We start from the raw sequence: 24,933 nt of genomic DNA, 5'->3' as shown, positions 1-24,933 counted from the left end.
TGCAAAGTAATGTTTTTAAATCCCTGTCAAGCATTATTAGAGTTTTAGGTACTGTAGGTTTACCTAAAGTTGTCTTTGAGGAAAACCTTTGATCTTCCATAAAGATATTTTAAGTATTACACAAGTTTCCAAAATAATATTTTCACTGACTATCAAAAAGCTGATATTCAATAACTGCAAATCTCAATTTGATTAGCAATGTAGATTCTCAAGTTCAACCTCAAATACTTTTGCTTTGAAAAGAAAAATTATTTATTTTTTCTCAAAATCCTGACCAAGAAAACACATACTTGAGTAATAAAATACTTAAAAATGTTTCTGAAACCAGAAGTAGTTTGCTGCTTAAAATGTAGCCTACTGGCAGTGTAGGTCCTCAAACTTTTTCTTTCCCATCTGTTACAGAATAAGTAGAGCAAAATTTAGAAACTTTTCTAGCATCTTGAGGGAATAACCGTTTTTTCTGTTGAAGGTAATCACTTAAAAATAGGACTTCTAGTCGCATGTGTTTTTTATCTTATTTTTATAAAATATAGGTCTTAAAAGTACTGGAAAATGTGTCCTTTAACCATAAAAATGGGTTGAGAAGAGTGTTCTGGAAAGGATCTGAGGTTTTGGTAACAATAAGAATTTCCTGTTTGCAGGTGACCTCAATGATATGCAAATGAAATGGGAACTTTGTTTTTTTGTTGATAATTCTTTAAAGTAGACCATCTCTTTGTTTAATTGTAACAGTGACTAAAATGAAACCACAGCTTCTGCAACTGTGAAAATGTAAACCTCTTGGCAAGAGATCCCAAGCATCTGAATTAGATTGGGTAAGTACAGGCCATCATAGGTGACTGTAATGGGGAGGGTGGGCTGGACAAAGGTTTAGGGTTCTAAGCACCCAAGTTGAAGAAATCAAGAGATATCAGGAGTTCTAAAGATAGCTAAGATCATCTTGTTAATCTTTCTGAGGCACAGAGATGGTAAGTAATTGCCCCAGGTTAAACAGCAAGTCTATGAGTGGCAGAAGCAGAGTTAAGTCTGGACATTCAGCACACACCTATGTGCACCCCTCTTCTGATGCTTTCTCAGGCCCTGGGGACTTCAGAGATTTGAGGCATCTTATTCCTGACCCTGTCCCTGGATCAACTTTTGAGAGTGCCTAGAGATTCTCTGTACATTGTGCTCATGTATATTCATGCTCACACATGTGGGCACACAGGTACACATATGCCCCAGCCTCAGCTCTCATGCCCTACACCCCCTCCCTGGCTGCCGCTGGCATCTGTTTCTCCATACCTGGCACTCAGGGCAGCATCTTGGACCCTGCTTCTTACCTTGCCCAACCCCAGCCTGAACCCTCTAAGCAGACCAGGTACCTTGGCCAGGACAAGGTCTGATCTCACTGGTCATGCCCTCCCTGCTCCCAACTGTGGAGGCGGAGACAAGATGGCAGAGTAGAAGGACGTGAGCTCACCCCCCCTCATGAAAACACCAAAATCACAACTAACTGCTGAACAGCCATCAGCAAGAAAATGCTGGAACCTACCAAAAAATATATCCTACATCTAAAGACAAAGCCGAAGCCACAACGAAATGGTAGGAGGGGTGCAACCGTTATAAAATCAAATCCCATGCCCAATAGGTGGGTGACCCACAAACAGGAAAACATTTATACAACAGAAATTATCCCACAGGAGTTAAAGTTCTGAGCACTATGTCAGGCTCCCCAGCCTGGGGGTCTGGCACTGGGAGGAGGAGCCCCCAGAGCACCTGGCTTTGAAGGCCAGCTGGGTCTGAATGTAGGAATTCCACAGGACAGAGGGAAACAGAAACTCCACTCTTGGAGGATACACACAAGGTTTTGTGTGTACCAGAACCCAGGGGAAAAAGCAGTGACCTCATAAGAGACTGGGTCAGACATACCTGCTGGTATTGGAGGGTCTTCTGCCGAGGTGGGGGGCAGCTCCGGCTCACTGTGGGGACAGAGACACTGGTGGTGGTAGTTCTGGGGAGTACTCATTGGGGTGAGTCCTCCTGGAGGTCGCCATTTTCTCACCAAGACCTGACCCCACCCAACAGCCTATAGGCTCCAGTGCTGGGATGCCTCAGGTCAAACAACCAACAGGGCAGGAAAACAGTCCCACCCATCAGCAAACAGGCTGCTTAAAGTCTTCCGGAGCCCACAGCCCTGCTAAACCCACCCCTTGCCACGGCCCTGCCCATCAGAAGAACAAGACCCAGCTCCACCCACCAGGGTGCAGGAACCAGTCCCTCCCACTAGGAAGCTTGCACAAGCCCTTTAGACCAGCCTCATCCACCAGAGAGCAGACAGTAGAAGCAAGAAGAACTACAACCCTGCAGCCTGCAGAACAGAAACTGCAATCATAGAAAGTGAGACAAAATGAGGTGGCAGAGGAAATGTCCCAGATAAAGGAACAAGAAAAACTCCAGAACAGCTAAGTGAAGTGGAGATAGGCAATCTACCCAAAAAAGAATTCAGAGTAATGATAGTAAACATGATCCAAGATGTAGAAAGAGAATGGAGACACAGATCAAGAAGATACAAGAAATGTTTAACAAAGAGCTAGAAGATCTAAAGAACAAACAAACAGAGAAGAACAATACAATATCTGAAATGAAAAATACACTAGAAAGAATCAATAGAAGAATAACTGAGGCAGAAGAATGAACAAGTGAGCTGGAAGACAGAATGGTAGAAATCACTGCCACAGAACAGAATAAAGAAAGAAGAATGAAAAGAAATGAGGATAGTCTAAGAGACCTCTGGGACAATATTAAAGGCACCAACATCCACATTATTGGGGTCCCAGAAGAAGAGAGAAAGAAAGGACCTGAGAAAATATTTGAAGAGATAAGAGCTGAAAACTTCCCTAATATGTGAAAGGAAACAGTCACCCAAGTCCAGGAAGCACAGAGTCCCAGGCAAGATAAACCCAAGGAGGAACACACTGAGACACATAGTAATCAAACTGACAAAAATTAAAGACAAAGAGAAAATATTAAAAGCAACAAGGGAAAAGCAACAAATAACATACAAGGGAATTCTCATAAGGTTATCAGCTGATTTTTCAGCTGAAATGCTACAGACCAGAAGGGAGTGGCACAATATATTTAAAGTAATGAAAGGGAAGAACCTAAAACCAAGAATACTCTACCCAGCAAGGCTCTCATTCAGATTTGACAAAGAAATAAAGTGGGTCTGTTTCTAAAAAAAACAAAAACACAACAAAACAAAACCTAATAATTAATTCTCCAAATCACTAATTTGCCTAAAATATAATTCTGAGTGTTTTGGCATTTACTTTTATGTTCCATTCAATTTATACATAGTTTTGAATTTTTAAAAATAATTTTAGCCATTGCATTTGTTAAATGTATTACTTGAAAGCATTTAAAATGCTTATATTTAGCAAAGACAGATTTATTTTGTATAACTGGGACTCTCTTGTCAACTGAAAAAAAAAAAAAAAAAGCACAACCTAAAAGCTGATAATTATGTTTTATTTGTCAGGCTTGCTGAGAACTTCGACCCGGGATGCAGTCTCTCAGATTGCTCTGAGGGACTGCTCCAGAGGTAAGGGTGGAGCCAGGATATACATGTGGGAAGATGCAAAATCTGAACTCACTGAACTCATTCCTTTGATATGCACCTTAGCTATCTAGGGCTGGTATCCTGTTCTTTCCCATCCTGAGTCCCCTCAGGGTGCAAGTGGGGGGAGGCAGCTGCAATAGCTGATGTCTTAATGGCCATCCACACTCTTTTTGAACACTGTATCTTCTTAGAGCACTTAGAGGAATTTCAGTGAGTTTACATAAAGGCTATATTAAACATTTAATTCTGTTTTTAATTTTATTTATATTTAAGATCAATAAATATATTCAAATTTCATCAAAGGTAATTTCTTTTGCACCAAAAATGTCATCCAATGATTCTTCATTGTAAACTGGCTGTAGGTGCAGTGGTCACAAAGGGAGTTTTTAGTGGGAACTCAACCCTGCTGAATAAGTTTAATTTCCTCTTTAACATTTTTTGTTGATTTTGCAGTAACTCCCTGACTTACTTGTGTAACCATATTAGAGATTGTGCTTAGGAATTTTCAGAGTCACTGACTAATTTTGCCTAAATCCTCAGCAGGACAGGAAACACTTCACCAGGGTAGTTGTAGTAGTCAAGGGAGCATTTTATGTTATTGTCCCCTTTTCCAGTTACAAACATTAAATTACAAAGCAGTACACAGTACTCATTCCCCCTTTCCAACACATACACACAAAGGAAAAGCAAACAGTGTCAGTGATTGATGGCACCTATCACTTAAATTTGAAAATCAGTGATGCCTGCGTTGTATCCACCCCTTCTAAAACATTTTAAACACGTCCTTGCCTGAGGTTAGGTGTTAAATCTCATTTGATTAGCTTCTTGTAAATATCACTCCAATGAGTAGTAGTATGAGGGATGCTTAGCTCTTTTTTGAAGATAGATATAAGTTACTATCATATGAAGAATGTCTCCTTTGTAAAACCACATTTATGTTTGTCCAATTTCTTGTTCAATGAGCATATGGTAGTTTTGTTTAGGTAATTAGTTTCACTTATCAGTTTCAGAAAAAAATAATGCTATTCTCTTTTATTAGGTGTTGAAAACAGATGCAACTTTCTTTTTATGTTTTGATAGCTCAGAAGTGTAAGCCAGATTTACTATAATAATAATAACCGTAGTTTATACATCTGATATATTTATTATCTATCCCCTGAGGTCTAATGTTCTTGCATTCCAGTCATCAGAGGGCAATGCTCCTCTTCTATACATTTCTTCAACCTTGTCCATCAATCATACAATATCAATGAATGCACTATTATTACACACTCCCTGCTGTTTTCCTTTCTGAGTAATTTACTATGATCCCACAGTGTAACTTTTTCACTTAATTCTCTCTAAACAGAATACATTAATTCCTTAAAACAGTTAAGGAACAAAAAAAGTCTAAATTTTTGAATGTGTAAAAAGTATGTTTTAGTTTAAATAGGTAGATTTCATATCCAGGAGAGAGAGAGAGTATGCAGCTCTCCATATACAAACCAAAAAACATCAAACAGACATTTTGAATAGGGTTAGCAACAAAAGGATGATGTACGCAGCTGTGATATTATCTGTCCTACAATCCAAATATTTGTTAAGGATTGTTCAGAGCTACTGCAATTGCCACAGGGCATCTTTTGAAGGCTCTATGAATACTTGTAGCACTTCTTTAAATTTGAGTTATAAAAATACAAAAATGATACACAAGATCACCAAACCCATATTATATATTAAAATTTTACATAAACTGAGCATCTTGAACATGGTATTCCCACATAGAACTGCTTAAATACTGAAGAATATGAGCTAAAACTATTTCCTTCTTCCTGTTTCTGTGTCTCAAATGTGAATCTTACTCTATCCTATGAACGTGTATCAGTACTTTCAAAAATCATGGAAGAAGATTTTCAGTCTTTTCATTCTTGGGTTTTATTACTATTTCTCTACCTATTTCTGATCTTAACTCATAGATATTAACCCATTGTGTTACTCATTCTTGCATGTGGTGTTTCTTTTTCTACCAGGCACCACATCTCTAACTCTTATAACTCCATGATTTCCACCCTAAGTAGTAGGGTTTCTAATTCTGATTCTGACAGCAAGAGCCTTCATATTGGTACTTGTTTGAATGGTTCTTCCAATGGACGGAGTGAAGGATTCTGTAAAACTTCTCTTCATTATTCCTAAACATCTTCCATCTTTTAATTTAAATTTTTGACAACCTCAAAACATGAGCTGATTGTGGAGAAAGATTTCTCTTTTTTCAGCCTTACTGTGTTTAAACTTTGCTTTTAACATTGACTTCTATATTATTTAGAAGAGTAAGGCTTCATCTCCAACTGCCACTGAATAAGGTTTAACATTACTTCTAACCTTACAAGAGCTCAAACAGATAGGGCCCCTATTGTGAGCCACATAAAAATATTTTCAAGGGGAAAAAAAGAAACACAACTGTCTCCTCAGCATCTGGGAGCCCTATGATTGGAAAGGATGCAAGTTTGAATGGAATGTGTCTGGCTACTCAGCCAATGCTGAAGTTAGACTGAATACTGACAAGGAATTTATCATGTGTTGGCTGCCATTCAAATAAACCTGGAAATCTCAGTGGCTGAACAAAATAGAAAAAAAATTTCTTACTAGTGTAAAATCAAAAATGCTCTTAGTTGGTGAGTGGCTTTGCTCTCACCAGCTTTCAAAGACCAAAGTCTTCTCCAATCTTTGTACTGTTTTCTCTAGGATTTGGGATTCCTTGACATTCACTCAGTGAGTGAGAGTAAAAAACAGTGGAGAAGGTATACCTATTTTTATAATACTTAGCTAAAAGTGAGACACAAAGGTCCACTCATTTTCTATTTGGAAAATGAATCACATGACTCCAATAGATGCAAAGACAGCTGTGAAATGTAGTCCAACCTGGACAACCACATCTCCAGAACTCTGCATACTGAAAAGGGAACACAATTCGGTAGTTAGATGCCTTCTCACCTATGCACAGGAAGTAACTTTTTCCAACTCCTTAATTTTATAGGTGAGAAAATGGAGGCCCAGGAATGTAAATTATAAGTCCAAAGTCACCAAGATAAGTGCTTGCAAATATAACTGGGAGTCACTTATTCTGTCTCTCTGTGTTGCATTCTGAAAATCTTCATGGTGCATAATCGTGGGTAGGGCTTGGGCTCAGTCCTTCAGTGATAACACAGTTGCCTGGGAATTGTGATCTCATGAAGAATGAGAACTGAGCTGAAAGAAAGAATACAAGTCATAACTAGGATGAACATATAATTTATATTTCAAACTGGGACACTTCTGAGATTGTCATGGGCAAACGAGAAAAAAAAAAAAAAAAGGTTTCTTTTCCCGGCAAAATTCACCTGGGAAGATTTTGTAGCAAATACTTCAAGGAGAGAGTTGATAACATATAGGATTTTTTTCACTTTCTAGTCCCAACTGAACAATTATGATATATTTGTATGTCTTCTTGAGAAGAAATTCTTTCCTGTTGACATATCAATTGACTGAAGGGACTCAGAAATATAATTCTAAGAAAAACTGAAAATAACTTGAAAGAACAACTGCTATAGAAAAAAGAACTCATGTTGAACATAATTCTGAACAAGTTGTTTCCCCATTGTGTCTACAAATTTCAAAATGATCTCTAAGAGATGATGGTGAAGATGAGAGAGACCAGGGTAGAAATGGAGAATCCACATTTTATCTTCAGTGTCTAAATCACCCCAAATATATAAAGTCTTTTAAATATGGTACAATAGTACAGAAAAGATATTTGATAAAAATGTAACTTTCTGTCATCTTTTCTGGGCAAGCTTCCCCACATGCCATGCCCTGCAGCACAAAGAACTTCCCCCTCATAGCTTTGTAAACATTTGCAATTCCCTGTGGAATGCCAACTGTAGCTAACATATGGTGCTACCCACAAAGTAGTCCAAAATGACTGCCCACACAGATAAATTCACTTTTAGCTGTCTTGTTATTCTAGTTTAAGAATGTAGGGTTGGCTAACTCCTGTGATATCTTCCAGCAGGAGAGACAACGGCTCGGTTTCAAAATCTTGTTTCAAGCACATTTTTAAAACACATTACACCATCATCTGTATCAGTTTCGCTCTGCCATCCCCAGTTCTGATCGGATCTCTGACGTAATTCCTGTTTGTAGATGTTGACTCTATACAGCTGCATGTGCTGTGCAAACATCATCTATAGACAGCCTGGGAGCCACCATCCACTCAAAAGAGATGGAGGAGTTTGAGCCTCCACTTGGCACTCGAAGATGCAGTGACTTTCCTTAGGTATTGGATTGTTTTCCTCATTTCACATCATTTGTAACTGTGTTTATGGAGTTTTAAAATTAATAATTGAGTTTTATCAAGACATAATAATTCCTTTTCCTAGCATAAAGGCAATGGATGTCTAGAAATGTTGGATTCCGCATTCCATTAATAGAGACAAGTGTTGTGAGCATTCCCTGGCACAGTGCGATAACAGCGATGTTAGTAGCAACAAGAATTGTGTATCATGGGCTTAGTCTGTACCATACCTGGTCTTAGTGATTCGAGTATTAGTTCTTTTAATCTTCCCAACAAAAATCCAGTGGGTTAGGTGTGATTACCAGCTCCATCCTATTGCTGAGGAAAATGAAGTTAATTAAGTTTCCTAAGGTTATTCATCTAGTAATAGATTAAAATAGACACATATATGTACATACACACATTTATATATGATAAATTATACATATCAGAATATATACATGCATATACACATATATATATATTTCTAGTGTGTGTGTATATATATATACACTTATATAAATATGTATATAGTCTGATATTTATCTGTTCCGCTTCTATGAAAACTCTCCCTGTAATTCTAACCACAATTTCCTTTAACTTTTGTTTACAGGCTATTTCTTAATTTCTTTGTTCATTAAACTAAAGCTTGTTTTGTGTCCCCTTCAATTTTACAGTGGGGAGAGTAGCAGCTCTAGAATGTACATTTCACTGGTGCCAGGATCCTTGTCCTGTTCATTACTGACAACATCTATGGTAGCCCCTCCCCCACGCAATAGACATTCAATATTCAATTAACATGATTTGAACAAATTCATAGTCACTGCTGTTTCCAACCCCATTCTCCCACCCCCACATCCTGGAATTGTATGCTGCAAGTGAAAAAAAGTATTACTTTGAAAAATCAGTGGATAAAGTTTGAGAAAAATAATCCTAGCTAAGTCCCTGAAATCTTTATTCTTCAGGTTTCTTATCTGTACTATAGGGGTGCAACCAACCTCAGAGGACTATAAGAACTGCTATATAATTGTATAACAAACGTGAAAATGTTCTCTAGACTGAATCATATCAATAAATTTGCATTATTTTATGATTGCACCGACTGTGGCTAGTTTTAGGTATTTCCTCCCAAAGAATAGTATTAACATTATTACTATCCAATACCTACTCGTAAAATATTTAATTCTAATTAAGAAGAAAAGTTATAAGCATGGTGTATGGAAATATGGGCAATATAAGAGTTACATGATGAGGACTTCCCTGGTGGTGTGGTGGTTGAGAATCCGCCTGCTAATGCAGGGGACACGGGTTCGAACCCTGGTCCAGGAAGATCCCACATGCCATGGAGCAACAAAGCCTGTGTTCCACAACTACTGAGCCTGTGCTCTAGAGCTCGTGAGCCACAACTACTGAGCCCTCATGCCACAACTACTGAAGCCCACGTGCCTAGAGCCCATGCTCCGCAACAAGAGAAGCCACCACAATGAGAAGCCTGTGCACCGCAACAAAGAGTAGCCCCTGCTTGCCGCAACTAAAGAAAGCCCACACACAGCAACAAAGACCCAACACAGCCAAAAATAAGTAAATAAATAAATTAAAAAAAAAAAAAGATATACATGATGAAAAGTGACACCCAGATGAGGACTGTCATAAGAGTGGACCTGCTAAAGAGCAGGGTCCAGCTCAAGCTCCTGAAAGGTTGTCGTCAAGGCAACGCCAAGGTACTGCTCATCACAGAAAGAGGCTGGGCTGGGAACACAGATCCCAAGGCCCTAGGTCACAGACCATTTAGCAATTTGCTTTAGGGACTCCACTCTCAGCTTTAGTCTTCTCGACTAAGAGTGAAGGAGTAGAGAGGAAATGCCAGCACACTTTCTGCTATGGCTAACTTCTGTGATGTCCAAACTTGCTTATTTCCATCATAATTTCAACATGAATAAATTCCCTCCCTTGGCATTATAAGACATGATAACCCCAAATCACAATCGCTTATGATCTTATGACTTTAACAAGTCAGATACAAAGTCAGTTTTCCCTTTCGAAGCCAGGAGAGCAGGTAAGCTAATGCCCAGAGGGGAAGCAAAGCCATCAGCCCCCGCTGGTGCCTGTACCCGTGATGTGGGCTGTTCCTCCCAGGCACCTTAAGCCCCTTGGCCCCATGCTGTCTGTGGAGATGGGGAGAGTGAGACCAGTGATGACAAAATTCTCCTAGTACACGTTTCCTAAGATTTTCATTTATTTTTATAAAGTTCACAAATGCTGTATCAGGAAGTATTACTTACTGAGCATCTATTTCTCAGACATCGTATTTAATACGTTATATGTGTTTTCCCTAATTTTCATGGCATTTCTTAGATGAATAAATCTGTTTAAGAATGCTAAACTGAGGTTCATGGAAGTTAATATATGTATAAAAATTCACACAGCAAGGAAGGGCTAGGGCTGTGGTGCCCATGCCAGTCTTGAATGGCAGAGGGAACGGTTCCAGGCAGAGGCTGGAAAAGGAGAGTTTGCTCTGAAGGTGATGAAGTTTAAGCTGCATCTCCCCTCACCTTCATACCTCTACTCCAGTGCCCCAGGATGGTCCTTAGCAATCAGTGCATTTCCATGGTCATGTGTTTTGGTAAAATAAGTGGATATAAGTTTATCCTTCTTAGTGTGCCCACCTGCTTCCAAACTTTATAAGTTTTAGAGTTCACAAATCATGGATGTGCCTCTGCCCCCTCAGTGCTCCAGATCAGTCACAGGCACACAGGCAAACGCACAGGCGTGCATGCGTGCATACGCACACGGTAAGACTAGCCAAAGACTCTGAGCACTTAGTTCATGCGTAGTACAGTTCTACTCTCCTGTTGTTACACTCAAAGAACTTCTTATTTACTGAGTGAGATCCAACCAGTTGATATACATGGGAAGAGGGTATGCAACCATACTTAGAGCGGTCAGGTAAAGTTTCCGGATATTAGGATTATTTATGGATTGTATTCTTCTGTGGATTATTACTATTTATAAATGCAGTATTCTACATCCTCATATAATTAAGCAAGAATGGGTAAGGAATATAACTGAATACTATATTTTTCGGTGGTTTAAACAACACAAGTTTATTATAATTCTGTAGGTCAGAAGTCCAATGTGGGTCTCAATGGGCTAAAATCAAGGTGTTGGCAGGACCGCATTCTTTTCTGGGGGCACTAGGGGAGTATCTGTTTTTTTCCTTTTTCAGCTTCTAGAGGCTGCCCATGTTTCCTGTCTTGTGACCCCTTCTGGCAGATCAAGTCCTTCTCACACTTCCAGTCTGTCCTTCTGCCATTTACTCATGTGATTAGACTGGGCCCAGCCAGGTAATTCACAATAACCTCTGCACCTCAAGTTCCACATCTACAAAGCTCCTTTTGCCATGTAAAGTAACACATCTACATATAACAGGGATTAGAATGTCGACATATGTGGGGGATGGATTTGATTACTATTTTTTTTTTTTTTTAGCAAACAGATTGCCTTCACATAACACAACATTTCAAAATTAATTATTTAAATATAATTTAAAAGAATATTCATTAAAACTAATGTTCTTTTAAACTACTATGGAGGCTCTGTTCTAGGCACAGAACTTTTAGTTTTAAACTTTTGGTAAGTTAAATCAATCTATTGTGTTGCCTTAATGAATTTATCCCCTCTAGATAACATTTTACTGTGATCGCCACTTATTACAATTATTTCACAACCTACATGTGTGATGCTGAAAAGAGAAATCTGGTCTATATAATCAAACAGGAGAATGTAGGACAGAGGGGCTTTTTGGATTAATAATTAAGAAACCCTCCATTTTGTCTGGAAGAACCAAATTACCTCAGTCTAAGACATCCTGAATATTTCCTCCACCGTGGAATAGGTGACTATAGTTGACCTTTATCTCTGCTTAATACATGGTCTCCATGTGGGAGAAAGGGGGCCATGGAGGTAATTCCTAATACCCTGAAAACAAATCTCCAAGTTTTTCTTAAGAATTTTTCAGTTGCAGTGTTAAGATCCCACAATACACCACACATCTGGCTCTTGTTCTGTGAATCCCCACTACTACACAGAGAGACTATTACAAGGGAGATATTAAACCATCCTGGCTGAGCCCTCGCAGTGTAGGATGACAAATGAAAAGGAGAGTTGAAAGAGCCGCCTGTTTTCCTTACATGACACCCTGCACAACATTTGTAACGGGATTAACATTATTCTTTCCAGTCTGAGTCAGGAGCGTCCCTGCTTTATCTGCAAAGGTAGTCCAGTTAATTTGTTTTCCCTGTGATAGATGTACGATTGGATTTAAGGCCATCTTGGGGAATCAGATGTGCACGCCCAGGATAAAAGAGCAGCTTTAAGAATTATGAGCAGAATGTTTCAAAAGTAATATTTTTGCTGAAGTCATTTGGTCAAGAGAGAAAAAGCAACTGATATAAAGCTGGATGTCCCTTGTAACAGAATCATGGTAACGTGACCTGATGCTTTTGTGTATCCCTACGGAATGAGAGCTTGATCCTTAAATTCAGATGGGCTATGGTGAAAAGTGAATATGCTTCCTCCCCAGTAGAAAATTAAAAGTTAAGTTTCTCCCCAGTAGAAAGTACCCTAACAACAACATTCTCCATTCCTCAGAACCCTGTCTCAATTAAGCCAGAATTCCAACTCCCTTCATATTGTTAAGATACAGTGATGTAACACAATACAAAACAATATATACAGCTGTTAAAAAAAAAAAAAAATTCAACTGAGTACATTTTAAAGATCTAATTGGCTTTATTCAATGTTTCATGAATTGGGCAGTATTCCATCTAGCAGATGGAAAGGAGCTGTACAAAATGAAAGACATTTATAGTCAGAAGGGATTGGGAACAAGGAAGTTATACCAGCAAAAAGCGGATTGGGTGTGGCAAAGTCGCTTTCCTTTAGGGGATGGCAGGTGTCTAGTAGTTCTGACCAGGTGATTCCTAACTGACTGGTTTAGGATTCCATTTCTGGGAGAGTCGGAACTGAAATTGTCTGCATTTGGTGATGTGGGGCTTAGCATAAGTGACTCCTTTTTGGGCCCACTGTCCTATTTTTAACAATCCTAACCACTTTCGTTCAGACTCAGCCTAACTGAGAGACGTAATCAAAATTTAAGGCATTAATGCTACTCCCAGCTACTGCTTGAAGTTCTAGCAGCTTTTGCTGAATCTCTGTCTGTGGTAGTCACAGGTCACAATGTTTTTTGCTGAATCTCTTTGTGGTATTTACAGGTCACAGTGTCAGCTTCACATTCGAAGTTGGTCATTCTCTCTGTTCCTTTTCTGACAGTTTAGTCTGAGGGAGATTATTTGCTTGGTGGTTAACAGCTGTAAACACACATTTAAAGTTTTTGAGAGAATACAGTGCACCAGAGAGACTATTCTGATTATTAAAAACAGGGTAATTTCCAATATCTGGAGTACACTTCTTTGGATCCATGGTCTCCAGGACCCAAATCAATCAAAATCAAACAAGTCAAAGAAAGACTCCTTTGAAGCAGTCACTTGCTTAAATCAAGTGGCTTGTTCAATGATCTTATGAAGCTGAGTCTCAACTTCCCCAGAAGGGTTAATCCAAGTGCAGCAGGTAGTGACGGCCACAGCACACACACTTCCCTGCTCAGCTCAAAGATAATCAAGGGCTGTCTTATTAACAAGAACACTTCAGCCAGAGAGTCTAAGAATTTTTATTGGGCAGCTATTGCTTTAGCAGTAGATTCTGCAGTATCTTCAAGAATTAAGGAGAGGTTTCTGATCACAGCCTCATGTGCACTCACTCCTTGTCAGGGCAGTAGGGTTCAGTCAAAGGGAGCTAGTTTTGCATCATGAATGCCTCTCGGTAATTCCTGTTTGAGTCTGTGTTGAGGCTCAAGACTGGAAAGTTGACAGGCATGGAGGCCAATAAAATCTGAGGGCCCCTAGACCAGACACACACTTTTATTCTTGTTACCATTGCCTGGTGTCCCTGCCTTTGTACAGAGCCAGACACAATGGTCCTCAGGTTTGGGGCTGTTAACCAGAGACAGAGAAAAGGATCCCCAGGGTTAGGGAGTCTGACACGATAGAAAGGGAGCTGGGTTCGTTCCAGAGAAACTGAAGCACTGGACATCAGGGAGAAAGTTGTGGGCAGCAGAACTACAGAATCACCAACATCGTGGCAAGTCTAAGTTGTTCAGAGGCTGGATTACCCCTCTTGGCAATGGTCTGCGATACGTGAACAGTGACATTATCTTTCTGGGTCAGAACAAGGAAAAAGCTGGACAAAAGAATCATAAAGACCTTCATGATGTAGGAATTAGGAAAAGGATGCTCAGAAAGGGAAGGAGGGGGAGTTCCCTAGCAGTTCAGTGGGTTGGACTTGGCAGTTTCACTGCTATGGCCCCGGGTTCAATCCCTGATCAGGAACAAAGATGATCCCATAAACCACGTGGTGCAGCCAAAAAAAAAAAAGGAAGGAAGAATGAAAAGAAACATAAGAAACATTCTTGATCCTCTTGAGCTGATGTCTTGGAAGGACGCAGTCTACTCAATAACAGCTACTTCTCTTCCTAGTCACTTTGATATTGAGGTCTTGTGCAGTTCCTAGAGTCTGAAGGAGCTGTTTTTACTTGGGAGATGTAGACCCAAGTTTCAAGTCCCTGAAGTCTGGCTGCCATCTAGGTAGTGAGGAGAACCAGATATAATCCCTTCCAAAGACATTCAAGGGCAGTCTTTGTTCTTAGTGATTCCAAAACAGAAGGGTGGGAGAAAATTGGAAATATTACTTTGGAGAGTCATAGCCAGATATTTGAGGAAATGAGAATAAATCAAGATCCAGTCCAGATTACACATATATAACAAAACCTTAAAGACAATTAACAGAATTAGAATCTAATATCTACAAAGGTGCGAACATAATTTTCTCTGTTCAATCACCCCCCATTTTTTTACCAAAGACAATTCCAGTAGAACTAATTTTTTGCATTAAAGGTGATCTGATTATTTACATAAGTGCAGCAAGAATAGTAATTAACTATATAAGTTATTTTTAAGGCTGCATTGCTGGAACTTTTGTTTTAAAGAAATCTCAAATTGATCTCTTAAAAGCTTCTGAGGCCAAGATGTTGAGCCAAGATTTTGCCTGCAATAACTATAGTTTGAGTGAATTCCCCTCTTCATGAGGTCCCCAACATATCATGAGGTTCCTGGGCCTGCCAGGTAGTGATTTTTCTTACTGACGTGGTAAGACTCTCAGGAGCCATAAACAAGGTACCAGCCAAGTTTTCCAAGGAGCTTTAAGCTTCATAAAGTCATCTTAATTTCTTATAGCTGTGTGGTCATATTCAAGTCTATGTTCATCTCTCTCTAATATGACATTCCAGTCAAAACCTTGACAACATAACCACTGCTTCCAGTTGTGTCCTGTTACAAGGAGAGCAGATTCTTGTCCAACTTATGAAAATGCTTAACTACATCACCATGAAAAGGATAATTAAGGGTTTCCAAATTCTGGGGGGATCAGGTAGGGAGAAAAAGTAAACATTTACAAAGGTATACTTTATCATATTCAGTCCTAGATAGCTTAAGAGAAAAGTTTTCCTTAAATGTGGAAAAGCAAAACATTAATGAACCAGCAATGATTCAAACAAAAAGTCATAAAAATTATCATTACACTCCTTTGTTCATTCAGCCCAATGTGATTAATACTTATTTTACTTGAATCCAATTTTTCTATGAGTTCTGTACATTTTTACCACAGTTCAGTTTTATGGTCTTGAAGTTATCAGAAACCTGTCTTGTCAAAATTCTTTCCATGAATCTCCTTGAAAATAAAGCACTTTTGTAAGAACACTTTTGCAAAAGCATTAGAGTAAAATAATAGCTTTTTGTAAATGACAAAGGTTTAAAAATGACTATGGATAAGGGTCTTATGACAGTTTAGCATAATGAAATTGACAAGGAAATTTGGTTATTTCTGTGATATACAACATTTTAAGTTAATAACTGGAATTATGGCTGATAACAGTAAAATAGGACATAATATTTCTAGACATTCCATACAATTTCTACAACACATATTAATAATGTGTATTTATACAAATATAACACAATTATTGTTTTTATTTGATAATGCTTCCTATGTAATTTAAATAAGTCTAATTAAACATCTCTCTTTTCATAAGGAGAGAAAACAAATCTTTTGAGACATTTCAGGGCCCCTCTGAAAAATCTCAAAGTTAGTTCAAGGTCAAAAAAACTTTATATAAATATTTTTTAGGGGGAGCTTATCAAAAATATCTATTTGGTAATATTGTGCATATTTTCATATGCCTGTTGCTCATCTTTATGATTTCTCTGGAAAAATGTCTATTCAGATTGTCCATCTATTTTTTAATTGGATTGTTTGGGTTTTTTTTGTTATTGAGCTGTATGAGTTCTTTATATAGTTTGGATATTAACCTTCTATTGGATATATGATTTTCAAATATCTTCTCCCATTCAATAAGTTGTCTTCTTATTTTGATGATGGTTTTCTTTGCTGTACAGGAGATTTTCAGTTTGATGTAGTACATTTGTTTAGTTTTGCTTTTGTTGTCATTTTGTTTGGATTCAGATCCAAATAACTATCACCAAGAGAGAAGTCAACATCACTGATCATCAGGGAAATGCAAATAAAAACCACAATGAGACATTACCTCACACCTGTCAGAATGTCAGTTATCAAAAGGAAGAGAAATAACAAATGTTGGTGAGGATGTGGAGAAAAGGTAACCCTCCTGTGCTATTGGTGGGAATGCAAATTGGTGCAGCAACTATGGAAAAGAGAAAGGAGATTCCTCAAAAATTAAGAATAGAACTACCATATGACCTAGAAATTCCACTTGTGAGTATTTATCTGAAGAAAACAAAAACACTAATTCCAAAAAAGATATATGCACCTTTACGTTCATTGCATTATTTATAACAGATAAGATACAGAAGCAACCTAAATGTCTAGCAATGGATGAATAGACAAAGGTATTCATCAGCCTTATAGAAGAATGAACTCTTGCCACGTGCAACAACATGAATGGACCTAGAGTGTAAATTGAAAGAAGTCAGATAGAAAAAACAAATAATGTAAGATTTCACTCATATGTGAAATCTAAAGAAACAAAACAAACAAACCAAACCAAAACCAAAACCAAACAAAACTAAAAAATACGGAGAACAGATAGGTGGTTGCCAGAGGGGAAGAGGGTTAGGGAGCGGACAAAGTGGGTGAAGGTGATCAAAAGGTACAAACGTTCAGATATAAAATAAAGAAGTCATGAGGATGTAATGTATGACATGGTGACTGTAATCAATAATTTACTGCATATTTAAAAGTTGCTAAGATAGTAAATCTTAAAAGTTCTCATCATAAGAAAAAAAGTGTTTTAACTTGGTATGATGACAGATGGTAGCTAGACTTATTGAGGTGATCATTTTGCAATGTATACAAATGTCAAATCATTATGTTGTACAGTTGAAACTGTATGTCAACTACATTTCAATAAAAAATAAATACATTTAACAAAAGTGAAAATAGAAGATATTAAAGCAAATACAGAAGGTTACATGGCTGTGAGCAAAACTTAGCTCTTTTGATGTTGAGAAGACTGGGTTTTCTAAGTAATCAAACACCTGATAAAGTTAATGTGAAGCACTGTAAATTATTTCGGCAAGACACAACATATTTGCTGCTTAGGTAGATAACTGAAATGTTTAAAACAAACAAACAAACAGAACAAAAGCAAAAACAAAAACAAAACAAAACAAAAAACTTTCATCATCTGTTATCAAAAGCAGACCAAAAGTCCAAAACTTCTTTCTTCTTTTAACGGGGAGAAAACCAAAATCTAATTTTGTGCCAGTGTACTTTTGATATAAAAACTTAAATAAATTCATCCCAATCTTATCCAGATTGACCATGCATAAAATTCCTTTCCTAAGATCCCTTTCCACAAAACTTCTACAACTTTGTCCTATGTTTGTTTTTTTCCCTTTTTTTTCATTCTGCAACAATCATTCTACTTCCGTTAACTACTTTTCATAAATAGTTGCTTCCTTTCACCTCTATTATTTCTAAGTAGTTTTAATTACATGGAGAAATTAGAATTCCTAACCTTTAGAATTCTTAATTCCTAGTGAAAACTGAGAACTAAGAAGTAAGTAATTGGGGATTGTTTCTTACATTAGCATTCTGTGGATTTGCAGACTTACAAATATATTTCATAATTTCTAGAAGTATATTCTTTGTCATAGTAAATTTTTCAAGGTGACCCAAAACATATTTACTAATACATTCAAATATCTTAAGTTTCTCAGTAATAAGAAGCCAAAAGTAGATAAGCCAATATTCACTACTTGTTTCAATATTTTATTCTATTTGGAAATAATCTCCATATTCAATGATCATCCATTATTTAATTTAACTTAGCAAAATTCTAAGGTTTCAAGTTCCCAAAATATTTGGGGAAACTATTTAAGTTTAATACCCTAAAACATAATTATTGCTGAAAATTTCACCTAAAAATTATTATCCTACTTTCATCTATTTAACTCACTTTTTCCAAACAATTAAGTTGAGAATACCCATAAAAACTTCATGAGACATTAGACAAAGTCAGCCATCAGTCCAAGCTATTTTTCTTGCTGACAAATTTCATAACAGAAGTAGCATGAACTTATTTGACTAATAAATCCAGGCAGGATAAAAATTGTATGTCTGCATAATATTCAATGTTGATAACTATAAAGCCATGTCTATTTTAATTAAACTAAACTTAAACTGGCTTTTATTTACCAAAGATTATCCATGTTCGTATGAACTTGAAAAAACATTTGGTTTAGTTTCAATATTTCTGAGTCTAGAAATACTTAATTTGATAATGATTATTTTTCTTTAAGCCAATTAAGTAGAGCTCTTTTACAAATTAACTTCTGCAATACCATCTGGAGGTAGAAAAATATCACACATTTACCACACACATATATAAACACACATAAATATACAGACAGTTGCAAACAGAGACTGTTTTCATTCTAAAATTTTAGCCATGTGACAGGTAAGGTAATGCAAAACTCATTAGTTTATAAAATAACAGTTAAATCCAAGTTATGTTCCTGGCAGATGGAATAAATTAAGATTACCTGCTCAGATGGCCAAAGTTTTTTATTAATATTTGTGGAGAAGACAATTATGATTTTTCATTTGTCTAAGTTTCAAATAGACTCCCCCGCCCCTTTTTTCTGATAAGTGTTACCACTCTGAAGTTTGCATTTCAAAGATTTGACCTATATAAGAGTTCTTGGAGAAGACCAGGTAGAATATTTACATCTCAAAGGCACAGAGAAAAATGCAAGCTCTTCCAAGAAAGAGTTTGTTTCATAAGGCCATAATTTTATAAAACCTACAAGCCTTTTGAGATAAATAGGGGAGGTTTGAGGATTGGTAAAAAGTATAGGTGGGCTTTGAATTGTTTCTGAGCCACACATCTCTGGTCCTATAAAGACTTGATGTGTAAGGCATGGACAGCTGTTTTTAATTCCTCAAAGAATTGGGTTTCAACCTAAATGACTTCAAAATGACTGACCCATTCATCCAACTACATTATCTTAAATTTACTTCTTTATATACGGGAGAAGATCTTCAACTAGAATGGAAATCAAGAGATCCTTATGTTCTAGATTTAGAGCTTTGTCTTTGGAATGCCCCCCATGCCCCACTCTGGCACATTTACCTTAGGTGAGGAGGCCTAACAAAGTTCCTGTCAGACTCCGAATATCAGCTTCCAATTTTGCCAACTTCTGTCCATAGAGCTACTTAAAAAAAATGTTTTCAAATATTTTGTCAGGTTTCAGCTAAAGTAGTAAGTATTCCTGGCAGTATTGAACAACACCCTTGGATGCAAGAGGGGTCCCAAAAGAGGGTGCAAAGGATACAGTCCTCCCAAGATGTAGAGCCACTACTGAAGAGAGCCAAAAAAAAAGAAAGACTTTGGCAACCCTACTGAGGGCTGGCAGTGGATTGGTAGGGCCCTAGCCATAAATACAGTGCAACCTACATTTCTGTCTGGCCATATTTTTTACTGTAACTTCAGTATCTCCCAGAATTTGGCAAGGTTTTCCATTAATTTTAGTTTTAGTTTCCATTAATTTTAGTTTCCCCTTGGCTATCTAAGGGAATTACTGGTAGCAGTATACCAGAGAACTGCTCAGAGCCCCATCACCTGGGAGGAGCCTTTATGAGGACCTTCCTTTGAAGGTAAATATGAGGGCATTCAAGCTGGTGTCAAAGGGTTTGCACAAACCCTTTGAGGATAATATATTTTTTCCAGGTGTTGCTTTAGGTACTGTCGTCTCTTTAATTTTCATTAGCCTTTTAATATTTAATGAAGCTATTTAGGAAACTTGAAGACTTCTGGAGACCTTCTGCATATCCTTTAAACTAGGTATCACATTCTGTGTGTTTGCTTGGGGAACATTTGCTTTTAAGTACATTTCTTCACAGAAAGATCTTGTCTATTTGGGACATTCCCCATAATAGGCATTGCATCAGTAATTTTAGGTTTTCTCTAGTAAGATTTTGTCATTTTTGTAGATATCTACAGCTTATGGGGCCACAGCTCTTAGACATAAATTAAGCAAGTGTGCCAGAAGGTGGAGCAATAAGTTTTTTGGAAATTGAGGATTCCATTTCTTTACCTAAGTCTTAGGTTTCTTGGTGCCAAAATTAACACCTAAGAGGGATGTGCCTTTGAGTTGGGAATTATAAGGTCTTTTACAGTGTACTTCATTGCATGGACATTTCCTTGAGGTTGGTGGGTAACCTAGTGACAATCTAACCTGTTTCATAACCAATTTATCCTACCACAGGAGCCTTACAGTTTTGTGTCAAGTGTTCTAACAGCTTTTAAGTCTTTGTCTTGTACCCACCAATTTGCAACTTTTGGCTTTCTAGATTCCCATGAGCAAAAACTTTTACCTCATGTGCACATTAACACAACAGCAGTAACCAAAGAGACGTTTTTCACAGATTGGCCAAGAAAAGACCCCAGGTGCACACCATCAGCAGCTCTCAGTGTGGAACTGGGTACTGAATCAACAAACCCCAACAAGAGACTGAGCCAGCAGACTCTAACAAATGGAACTTTAGACTGAAGCAAGAGCTAGGGGTTTGGGTTCCAGGTGGAACTGTCTTCCAGCTCAAGTTGACCTGCTCTGGACTGGAAAGCCAATTAAGTCAGGAGCTCAATGCAAAGAATGTGCACCTCAGAACTGAGAAAACTTACCCACAGCTTTCAGAAATGGTGATGAAGTCAAAGAACTTTAAGGGTTCAGGGGTACCATTCCTGTCTCTCATTGTCCTGAAGCCATCAGAAGTTTCCTTTAGTCCCACCACTGCCACCAAAGCTGTTAAAAAATAGAATTCAACTGAGTAAATTTTAAAGATCTTATTGGCTTTATTCAATAATTCATAAATCAGGCAGCATCCCATTTAACAGATGGAAAGGAGCTCCAAAGAGCTGTACAAAATAAAAGACTTTGATAGGCAGAAGGGGGAGAGACAAGGAATTTACTAGCAAATGGTGGATTGTTAGTGGCAAGGTCACCTTCCTTTAGGGGATGGCCAGGATCTCTAAGGCAGATTACCTCATTTGTGCTGACCAGGTGATTCCAAGTGGATTGGAATTAATCTTGGTTTGGTGACATGTGGCTTAGTGTAAGTGTCTCCATTTTGGGCCTGTTGTATTGGTTTTTACACTGCCCTTGTTAACAACTTACAAAATGAGGTTAACTCCTATATTTGTAGTATGCCTTGGTTACCAATTCATTATTTTAAAATGGAAATGAGTAATGTATTAAAATCTGAGACATCTATTGCTTAAGTCTTTGCAGACATTTTCTTTGTGGAGACAGGATGATTAATAATATAGATCAGTGTAATTTAAATACCAGAGGGTAAATATTTTAGGTCACATGTTTTGGTGCACTATTTTTACAAATGTTGCTGGAGATAAATGAGTGTATTTTACATACACAAATTCTATATAAATTTTCTAAGCACTGAAATATGATTAGTTTTAAATCCTTTATGACCTTAATGTGAACATTTAAAAATCTCATTAACATTCTCTTGATTTTCAGATACTTTGAGGAAAATTATTTTACAAGTTTCTTTTAAACAGGATTTGACAGAAAAAAAATCATATTGCCTTAAAAATGTGACATAGAAAATCTGAGGTATATCAGTACATATATTCCTGCTTTTGTTTATTAAAACATAAATATTTTAAATATAGTTGAAGTATAGTAATTATCATACAATCTATAGTTGGAACCCTACTAATTTTGTGATAAACACATTGAAAAAAGTAGTCTCTACTTTCATACTCCAAGCTCTACTTCAAATGTTTCAAATCTGGTCTTTGATTCTCCTTTTCCTAGAATTTCCTGAATCACCTAATCCAATTTGGAGACTTATTTCCTGAGCCATGATAGTAGAGTGGGCTTACTTGTCATGCATTTAATGACCCCATAGTTGGTTCTTTCCATTTGGATTTTATCTTCTCTTCTGTGTCCCTCTCCCAATGCAAGCAGACAGGGATCATGTCATCATAGAACCTGAATTAGACACTTGCTAAGGGTGTGATAAATAAATAAATGGTCAAATGAAAGAATGAACATACATATAAATAAATATATGCCCTAGGAGGGGTATAACTCAGTCACTACTCCCGTTTCCATGCATTTGCAACCTTGTACATGTCTAAATAAAATAAAATAATAATGAAATGCAAATCAGAGTAGGGCTAAGTGTTATGAAATATTCAAATATTGATAAACTCTAAACATTTCATAATTCTTCTCTTTCTAAAGGAAAGAATGTATGGCTATCTTGGCCTGTCACTGGAGGACTTCTATGGACCCTTCCTACCATAACTTAAAATCCACAGATTTTACCACGTTTTCATCTTTTCTCAACACACTAATGTCCTCTCTTCACTATTTACACATACATGATCAAACCGTTTGCTCCGTTTTAAACCTCATAATACTTAATTGGCTAAACTTCAACCCTTGTTAAATGCAATCACCCATCAACCATGTACACATACCTACAGAGCTCATGATGATTTCCTATCTTACCTACTCAAGAGAAGCAAAATATACTGTAACAAAATATGTCTTTTTGGCATATTAATCATATTGAGCTAGTTATTTTTAAGAAACAGCAGACACAGATGAAGTTCTGAAAACTGAGTAGATGTTACTCTTTTGTAAGAAACATTTACATTTATAAAGGATATCTTCATTTGTAATGGTGTATCCTTCTCTGTACCAGGAAGGGAAGGATGACTTTAAATTACAAGAAACTCTGCATGATAACCTTACCCTTGTTTACTGTGTTTTTCTTGATAACCTACCATTATGGTCCTCCTCCACACCCCCGCTCCCGCCCAATATCTTTAGTCTTTAGTTAAAGATGATATTTGAGGTGGTGGTCATTTTGAGGATTTACTCAGTTTTCCTGGGTCTATCCCATGTATATAAGAGGTGTACATGGTATCAATATCAAACTTCCGTTTGTTTTATTTCTGTTAATTTGTCTTTTATTACTGGGCGATCTCAGCCAAGAACCTAGAAGGGTGGAGATAAAATTATTTTTCCTCCCTCGCACTATGAAAATTAAGCAATCTGAAAAGAACATCCACGAATTTTTCCCATTACACTTACCACTTACCATCATATGACACCTTACACTTTGCCAATTATTCTGTTGTTATATATATATATATATATATATAATATTTATAAATATTATAAATTTATATAATATTTACGTTTATATATATATATATATTTAATGTCCACATTTGTAGGAAAAGCCAATACCTATACTTGTTCATTAAGCCCATTTTTTCATCCTTGTCTCGCATTGTGGCAAATCCCTATTCTCTGTCCCTCATCATTGACTTCTCTTTCTCAATTGGATTATTCCCATTAGCACAGCAAGTTGCTGTTATATTCCTTGTATTAGTTTGCTATTGCTGCTATGACAAATTACCACAAGCTGAGTGGCTTAAAACATCAATTTGCAATTTTACAGTTCTTGAAATCAAAAGTCTAAAGTTGAGGTGTTGATATGGCTTGTTACTTCTCAAAGTTTAGAAGAGAATCCATTTATGTATCTGTTCCAGCTCCTAAAAGATGTCTGCATTTTTTTTTTTTTTTGACACATTGTCTTATTTTATTCAAATAGCAGTCTGCTCACACATGGTCCAAGAACACCCAAATAAAGCAAAGATTGGTCTTCAAACATTATAGCCAATGATGCTACACTTGCCTATGATCTTGCCAACATAAAACCACATCCACACCTCAGTGGCCACCAAACCATTCAGTAGAGCTTCCTTAACTGTGAGCTGTTTGAAGCTACCAGTTTGTGCACTATTGATAATTTTTTTTCAAGATCTGAATAGCTGTAGGGATCTCAGCAGGGGTTGGAGGAACCAGCTCAACCTTGGCATAGTGCCAAAATGTGGCCAATCGAGGCTTCGAGTAAGTCACAGCAGAGCTGACCAGCGCCAGGGCCTTCTCCGCGAGGTTATGGACAAACTGGGCCATGGTTCTAGGACGAAAAGCCAGATGTCTGCATTTTTTGACTCATGGTCCCTTCCTTACATTCCTCCAGCCTCTGCTCTGTCATTACATTTTCTTCTTATGACATTGTTTCTCCTGTCTCCCTCTTCTAAGTATCCTTGTGATTACATTGAGTTCATCCAGATAATCCAGGATAATCTCTCCATCTAAAGGTCTTTAACTTAATCACACCTGCAAATTGTGTGTTTGGTAAAAAAATATGTTAGGTAGCAGATTGACAGGTTCTGGGACTTAGGACTTGGACGTCTTTGGAGGGCCATTATTCAGCCTATCACATCTATCATCCCAAAAGTAAAACACATCATCTCTTGATCCCACCTCTCTTGTCATAGCCC

The 24,933-nt window shown here is 37.4% G+C and overlaps 1 pseudogene; it reads right to left on the bottom strand.

The window, feature by feature from the left end:
* Positions 1-24,174: 24,174 nt before the first annotated feature.
* On the bottom strand, positions 24,175-24,562 carry LOC137768472 (ATP synthase subunit g, mitochondrial pseudogene; annotated as a pseudogene).
* Positions 24,563-24,933: the final 371 nt, after the last annotated feature.

Source organism: Eschrichtius robustus, chromosome 8 (assembly GCF_028021215.1).
Source record: "Eschrichtius robustus isolate mEscRob2 chromosome 8, mEscRob2.pri, whole genome shotgun sequence".
Lineage (NCBI taxonomy): Eukaryota > Metazoa > Chordata > Mammalia > Artiodactyla > Eschrichtiidae > Eschrichtius > Eschrichtius robustus.
Note: the sequence above shows the minus strand (reverse complement) of the source record. Positions and strands in the feature narration are given on the sequence as shown.